Source organism: Myotis davidii, unplaced genomic scaffold (assembly GCF_000327345.1).
Source record: "Myotis davidii unplaced genomic scaffold, ASM32734v1 scaffold238, whole genome shotgun sequence".
Taxonomy (NCBI): domain Eukaryota; kingdom Metazoa; phylum Chordata; class Mammalia; order Chiroptera; family Vespertilionidae; genus Myotis; species Myotis davidii.
The window spans coordinates 1741536-1749810 of NW_006293779.1; the positions used below are offsets into that span (position 1 = coordinate 1741536).

An 8275-nucleotide genomic window follows, 5' to 3' on the forward strand; every position below is an offset into this window, starting at 1 on the left:
GTCTCCGCCGTGGCGACGGCCCAAACACCACGACGCCGGCGCCCTGACAGGACCATAACAGTGACAGCGCTGCTGTGATTGGCTCTTTGTAATGTGCTCTCCCATTGGCTCCCGGAGGAAGGTTCTGATAGGGTCGCCCTGTTGCTGGTCCCGGAAGTTTACCCAGGACAGGAAGTTCACTTCTAATTCGTGGACTGCTCCGGCTTCCTCCTCCCTGTTGGCTGTTTTGTTTTCTTGAAGGCTCATCGTTTCTGGCTTTTCTTTTACCTAGTTCCTTCGTTTTTGTTAACGGGGTGGGTTAAAGAATTTTAGAACTAGGGTCGTTTCTAAAGGTCAGTCCGGTTTAGGATCCCGTCCATGCAGATTCCTGCATTCCCACAATGGTATTTAAGAGTTGTTAATGTACATATGTTCTTTTTCTTTGTGTACACATTTAGTTTTATTGTAACAAAGCAACTTGTACACTTTTAACGTTTAAAACTCAGCATCATCTTTTCTTTCCAGTGAAACAAAAATAAAATCTAAAAATAAACTGGAACAAAATTACAATAGAGAAATGTCAATTCTGAATAAGATCCTACAGGGTCTGCTGATTCTCCCATCGAGTGGCAGGACTCACATCATCATTAGGAGAGACTTTTATTTTAAAAATGTCATCTTAGACTGCAAGGATGTCCATTAAACAACAATTAAACATGCCAAAGAAGGGGACATGTCAAAATGCCCACTTAACTCACCAAACGTCTCAGACCCACCCTTTGCTGACATTCTATAACCTCCCTCCCCCTTTTAAATTTTTTTTTCTTTTTCTTTTTAAAAGAAAGTAGACAGATACATGTTGGTTAATGCTAACTGCCCATATTCTCACGGAGACAGTGTTATCTGAGCCCCATATGCAGAGAAAGGAGGGGGAAGAGCTAGAATTCTGTGCACTAGGCAGGGCCTAGCACCCTCCAGCTTCCAACAAAGCTAATGAAACAAGCCCCCCACCCACCCACCCCGCAGAACACGGTGCTGTTGATTCCATAAAGTTTTTGTTGAGACAAGATAAAAATATATTTGGAACAGAAAGTGGTGGAGATTCTTTTCCCACTGTATTGTGTTCAAGGTAATTCCCCTCCGAATAAGGTGAGAACCATGGTATTAAGGAGAGAGAAGAGACCTTAAAAACTAGGCAACTGAGCACAAGAGGGGGGAAAAAAATTTGCTCCCAGAGATTGGATAAAATTTAAAAAGAAGATTGGAATCCATCAGTGTTCCATTAGTCATCTTCATTTTCCTCTTCTTTATCCCCCTCTTCATCTTCTTCATCCACCTCCCCTTCATCCATATCTTCCAACCCTTCCTCTTCATGATCGTTATCATCTCCCCCCCCCTTTTTTGTTTGTTTGTTAATCCTCACCTGAGGATTTTTTTCCCCCCATTGATTTTTTAGAGAGAGTGGAACACTCCAGCACACTAGAAACAAAAGAGCATTTTTTCATTCTGGTAATGGAATTACTTGGTAGGCAGAATAATGGCCCCCGAGATGTCTACATTCTAAAACCCATAACCTGTAAATATGTTATGTTACATGGCAATAAAAGAATTAAGATTGCAGATGGAATCTTTGCTATCTCAGGTTAACAAAGGTCTTAAATATGATACAAAAAGTACAAATCATAGGTGAAATAAATGAGTGGAACTTCATAAAATTTAAAAACTGTTGAAGACATTAAGTCAATGAAAAGACAACCCTAACCAGTTTGGCTCAATGGATAGAGCATCAGCCTGTGGACTAAAGAGTTCCCAGGTTCCATTCTGGCCAAGGGCACAAGCCAGGGTTGCGGGCTCAATCCCCAATAGGGGACGTGCAGGAGGCAGCCAATCAATGATTCTTTCTCATCATTAATGTTTCTCTCTAGCTGATAGGAAATGTAGGTGCAGGTGTACATGAGAACTCTGTATTATGACAATTTTTAAAAATCGGGAACTGTTCTACAGTGTACTTAAAAAACGGATAATATCAAGCTATTATCAAGGATGTGGACCACCTAGAACTCTAATACACAAAGACAACAGTTTCATAGTTTATAAAGTTAAACATTTACTTATCATGTGTCCTATCACTTCTGATCGCAAATATTTACCTTATGAAAACCTAGGTCTACAAAAAGAAATGTTTATAGCAGCTTTATTCATAGCAGCTAAAAACTAGAAACAGCCCTAGTTGGTTTGGCTCAGTGGATAGAGCATCAACCTGTGGACAGAAGGGTCCCAGGTTTGATTCTGGTCAAGGGCATGTTCCTGGTTGCAGGCTCTTCCCCAGCCTGGGCCCTGGTCAGGGCATGTGCAGGAGGCAACCAGTCGCTGTGTTTCTCTCACATGGATATTTCTCTCTGCCTTCCCTTCTCCCACTCACTCTAAAAGCCAATGGAAAAATATCCTCAGGTGAGGATTAAAATAAATAGATAGATAGATAAATACAAACAACCCAAACATAAATTAACATATAAATGATAAAAATAAATTGTGATACATATATATAGTGATATATGTGATACATATGATTAGGATAGTACTCAACAATAAAAAGAAATGAATTAATGACATATACAAGAGTATGGATGAATAGCAAAACCTTATGCTAAGTTATGATAAAAACAGACAAAAGGAATATATACTCTATGATTCCATTCATAAGAAATTCTAAACAAGAGAGATTATAAACTGTGACAAAAAGCAGATTAGTGGTTGTCTCCGACCACAGCTGGTGGGCAGGGAAACTGCCTGCAAATAGGTTTGAAGGAATGTTTTAGGGCCGTGGAAGCCTTCTGTATTATGTTTGAGGTAGTCTTTATCAAAACTCATTCAACTTTAAATAGGTGTATTTTCATGTGTATAAACTATCATTCAATAAGATTAATTTACTATATGTAATACCTTAATCAATGAAGAAAAAAATAACATAAAAAAGTAAAATTGAGCCCTGACTGGTTTGGCTCAGTGGATAGAACATCGGCCTGCAGACTCAAGGGTTCCAGGTTCGATTCCGGTCAAGAGCATGTGCCTTGGTTGCAGGCACATCCCCAGTGGGGAGTGTGCAGGAGGCAGCTGATCGATGTTTCTAACTCTCTGACCCTCTCCCTTCCTCTCTGTAAAAAATCAATACAATATATTAAAAGAACGTCAGCCTGCAGATTGAAAAGTCCCAGGTTCGATTCTGGTCAAGGGCCTGTACCTTGGTTGTGGGCACATTCCCAGTGGGGAGTGTGTAGGAAGCAGCTGATGGATGTTTCTCTCTCATCGATGTTTCTAACTCTTTATCTCCCTCTCCCTCTCTGTAAGGAAAATCAATAAAATATATTTTAAAAAAATAAAAATAAATAAAATTGATTTACAAAAGAAGAGACAAAAAACTTTAACAGGCAGTTTGTATAATAAAAATTCAGAATTGTCAGGCTCTTGTAATTACATTTAGGGCTCACCCAGATGATGCAGAATTGTGTCCCCATTTCAAGATCCTTCATTTAACCACACCAACAAAGACACATTTACAAGTTCTAGGGATTAAGACCTGATACATTTGGGTGGCCCACTACAACCACATTTCCACATTTTCCCTTTTTATCCTGTATTACATCATTTGTTATTACAAAAGTGATAGGTGATTTGAAAAGAAAATTAGAATATACAGATAAGCAAAAGAAGAAAACAAAAATGCCATAATCCTGCCCCTAGAGATAAGCATTGTTAATATTTTGGTAACTATCATTTTCATATATATATATTAGAGGCCCAGTGCACAAAATTCATGCACGTGTGGGGGGTCCCTCAGCCCAGCCTGTACCCACTTGCAGTTCAGGAGCCCTCAGGGAATGTTTGATTGACGGCTTAGGCCTGCTCCCTGCGGGGAGCCAGCAGTCAGATAGCCTTAGTGTTGCCATGGAAGCGGGGGAGGCTCCTGCCACCGCCACTGTGCTCGCCAGCCTTGAGCCCAGCTTTTGGTTGAGTGGTGCTCCCTCTGTGGGAACACACTGACCAAGAGGGTGCAGCTCCTGCGTTGAGCATCTGCCCCCTGGTGGTCAGTGCGCATCATAGTGATGGTCGACTTGCATATTAACCTTTTATTATATAGGATATATGATTGATTTCAGAGAGGAAGGGAGAGGGAGAGAGAAATAGAAACATCAATGATGAGAGAGTATCATTGATAGGCTGCCTCCTGCATGCCCCATAATGGGGACTGAGCACAAAACCCAGACATATGCCCCTACCGGAATCAAACAATGATCTCCTGATTCATACGTCGACACTCAACTACTGAGCCACACCAGCTGAGCTTGATAACTATCTTTACAATTTTTTTCTCTGTGACTATACATTTACATATAGGTCCCACTAAAGTTTTAAAATCCAGCTCATAACACAGCCCTTGATTCCACTTTGCAGAAGTGCACCTCCAAGTTGGGAAGCACCGCTGTTATTCCCATAGAAACCCTAAAATGCAGAAATTTACTTGGAGGGGAAAACTTAGATATTCCTTTATGTCACATAGTTTAATGTCAGAATGCCTTTTTTTGAAATAAGAAGTTAAGTAACATAAAAAAGCTTGTGGTCATTTGTGCAATGATAGGGGAAAGAATATGCGAGAATGTCAGTCTCAAGAGAAGTGCCAGGAAATTTCTTCATTTCCAGAGCTGAAGGTGAACTGGCTTTCCGGAATTTGTGACCACTCGCTTTGAATGTGTGTGTGTGCTAGTGGGAGGCTGTGACTCTTGTATTCGGGAAATGCCCTGTGCATCACCAGTGGAGCCGACTGACAGTGGTAATGCATTTGCTCTGTGCTAACCTTGCCCTGGTGACAGAGAGTATTCATTTGCTAGAAGTCTACCGGGACCCAGGATACACATGGTAAGCATGGCTTTGACTGCAGTAATAATATGCTTTAACCAACCAAACCAGCTCATTCTCTCTCGCTATCTCTCTCTCCCCCTCTCTCTCTCCCATAAAAAATTAATGCAAATTAAATATTCAAAACACTTTGTTTCATTTTAAGCTATAGAGTAAATAAGCCAACAGCAACAGGATTCACATATCATGAACAGATAGGGAACAAATGAATAATTCCTTTCCTAATGTACATTTCTAGCTTTTGCATCTTTAAGTCTCAAGTTTTACTTCTTTGGCTACTTCTACTTACACTCATCTTCCCCTTTTGAACAGTAGTTCTTGTTTCCAAACCATTCATACTATGCTTTGGCAAGAAAAGAAAAAAAGAGAACTCGTCAGTGTTTGCCTTTACAATCCCCAGCCACAGAACACAGAGACCTCAGATCTACAAGACACCAGACCTCACACTGTGAAACAGAAAGCAAATAAAAAGAATCTTTATTTTAAAAGCATTTGATCCACCAAGAACAGGGCAACTGGATTGTTCAGCCAGGTACCGTGTGAAGAGATAACGGGGTTTTAAATGGGTTTTGGAACCAAATATTACAATTTGGGTTTACAGTTATTTAAAGCTTGTGCCTGGGGGTATAAAAGTCTTAACACTAAAGACTGTGGTTTTGCATGACTGGATTTGACTGGATTTGCCTGCAGTGAAACTTGTAGGGCTGGATAGTCTGTTAGTCTGGCCTGGTGGGGTTTCATTAGGCTCCTTGGGATTGATGTGTAAATATAGAATTAAATTAGAAGGGAGACAAAGTGAGGGAAAGTGCTCTGAAAATACTTTTTGGGCTTATACTTTTGTTCCTAAAGTTTTTGTTGGAATCACAGAAGATAGCTGAAAAGATGGGGGGGGCAGGGGAAGGGCCGGGGCAGGGAGCGGTGCGGAACCTGCAACTTTAGTCCTCTGCATTACTGGTGAGAAAGCTGCTATCTAGAACAGTGATTTTTGAACGAATAGGCCACAAAAAAATTTTAAACATGCACTACCTGACAACTTAGCCAGGGGCACTGACCTCTTTTCCCTAGATTGTCAAATAAAAAAATGACAACACAACAATAGCCATCTGGTGTGTGTGAATGCCCTGTCTTGAACCATAAATATCGGTCATATAATGGAGTTGCATCTTATTGGTCATGTTATCTGATTGATTTTTTTTAAAAAATTGATTTGTGTGTGAGAGAGAGAGAAACATCAATTTGTTGTCGCATTTACTTATGCATTCCTTGATTGATTCTTGTATGTGCCCTGACTGGGGATTGTACCCGCAATCTTGGTGTATTGGGACAACACTCTAACCCACTGAGCTACCCGGACTGGGCTAACAGGCCAGGGCTGGTTAATTCTTGATACCAGAAATCCTTATAAACAAGTATAGGTACCTGATTTTTTAAAAAGTCACCTTGGAGCCAAAAGGGCAGTAATTACCTGTTGGGGTGTTTTGGTTTTTTTTGGTAAATCAATCAGAATTATACCTATTTTTGTCAGATCGGCATAAAATATATTTTTTGGAATGCCACAGAATTTTAGTACTATAATTAGCTTATGTGTGCCTTGAGATGAAAAAGGTTGAAAACCTCTGTTCTAGAGAGAAGTGAAGGAACCCACTGTTAGAGGACATCTATTGTTAATAGCGTCTTTACATACTTTATCTCGGTTAATCCTTACAACTCTGCTTCAGAGGGATAGAAAATGTGAGAAGGGAGGTCAACTGGCATGATTCAGGTCTATAGAAGTAGGATGGACGCTGCCTCCTGTCACTGTTCTCTTACTGGTTCAGCCCACTGCTATAATGCTAATTGTATTAGCCTGCTCGGGCTGCCATAACAAAATGCTACAGACTGGTGGCTTAACCAACAGAAGGTTAATTTACTTTATTATTATTATTTTTTAATCCTCACCTGAGGATATTTTTCCATTGCTTTTTGAGAATAGAAGAGAGAGAGGGAAAGACAGGGAGAAACATTGATGTGAGAGAAACACATCCATCGGTTGCCTCCTGCAGGCGCCCTGAGCAGGCCTGGGTCGGGGAAGAGCCTGCAACGAAGGTACATGCCCATGACAGGAATCGAACCCAGGACACTTTGGTCCACAGGCCAACACTCTATCCACTGAGCCAAACCAGAAAAGTTATTTCCTCACAGTTCTGAAGTCCAAGATCAAAGTGGTTTCTCTTGAGGCGCTCTGCTTGGCTTGCAGGTCTGCCTTCTCACAGTCTCTCCTCTGAGCTTGCATCTCTGGGTCTCTGTGTACAAATCTCATTGTCTTGTTAAGGACTCCAGTCAGATTGAATTGGGGCTCACCCTAATAGCCTAATTTTAACCTAATTACCTATTTAAAAGCCCCATCTCCAAATACAGTAATGTCTCAAGGGGTGGGGGGGCCTTCAACTTCACAACAGTCCTAGGAGGTGGGGATTAATCATATCAGCATTTCAGATAAAGAAAGCAAGACTTGTCCAGCTGGTGTGGTTCACTGCTTAAGTCTTGACCTATGAACCAGGAGGTCACAGTTCGATTCCCGGTCAGGGCACACGCCTGGGTTGCGGGCTCTATCCCGAGTGGGGCGCATGCAGGAGACAGCCAATCCATTATTCTCTCTCACCATTGGTGTTTCTCTCTCTCTCTCTCTCTCTCTCTCTCTCTCTCTCTCTCTCTCTCTCTCTCTCTCTCTCTCTCTCTCTCTCTCTCTCTCTCTCTCTCTCTCTCTCTCTCTCTCTCTCTCTCCCTCTCTTTTTCTCTCTCTCTGAAATCAATAAAAAATATATTTTTTAAAAAAAGAAAGAAAGCAAGACTCAGTAAGGGAAGGGTACCCATTTAATGAACAGCAAAGTTCATTTGACTGCAGAGGATTTGAATTCACTACTGCAAAGTTAAAGCTACACATACTTCCCACTTCTGTGTGCCACCTCTCTGTTCCCATTACATATGACTTTCCCCTCATTTCATACATAAGTTCTGGGATGAATCCATAGATGTGGGTTATACGGCTCCTGAGGAGCTTCAATTCTCTAGGGAGCTCATGGAAACATTTGGAATAAAATGTCCATTTAAAAAAATTTTTTTATTGATTTTAGAGAGAGGACGGGAAAGAGAGAGAGAAACATCAGTGTGTGAGAGAATCTTTGATGGGTTGCCTCCCGCACGTTCCCTGCCTGGAATTGAACCTGCAACTTGGACATGTGCCCTGACTGGGAACTGAACCCACCACCTGTCAGTGTACCGGATGATGCTCCAGCCAACTGAGCCACACCAGCCAGGGCTAAAATGTCCATATTTAGTTCTAAATATTATTTTTCCAAGTACAAATGTAGGAAAAGACTTCCTCCATTCAATTCAGTTCTTC

At 41.2% G+C, this 8275-nt stretch overlaps 1 protein-coding gene across 1 annotated transcript in view; it reads left to right on the forward strand.

Annotated features, from left to right (window-relative positions):
- The first annotated feature begins 5207 nt into the window (after positions 1 to 5207).
- NLRC4 (NLR family, CARD domain containing 4) overlaps positions 5208 to 8275 on the forward strand; it is a 30070-nt gene continuing 27002 nt past the window's right edge. The window contains exon 1 of the mRNA XM_006767416.2: positions 5208 to 5425. The gene's annotated coding sequence lies outside the window, so the exon portion shown is untranslated. The remainder of the gene's footprint in view (positions 5426 to 8275) is intronic.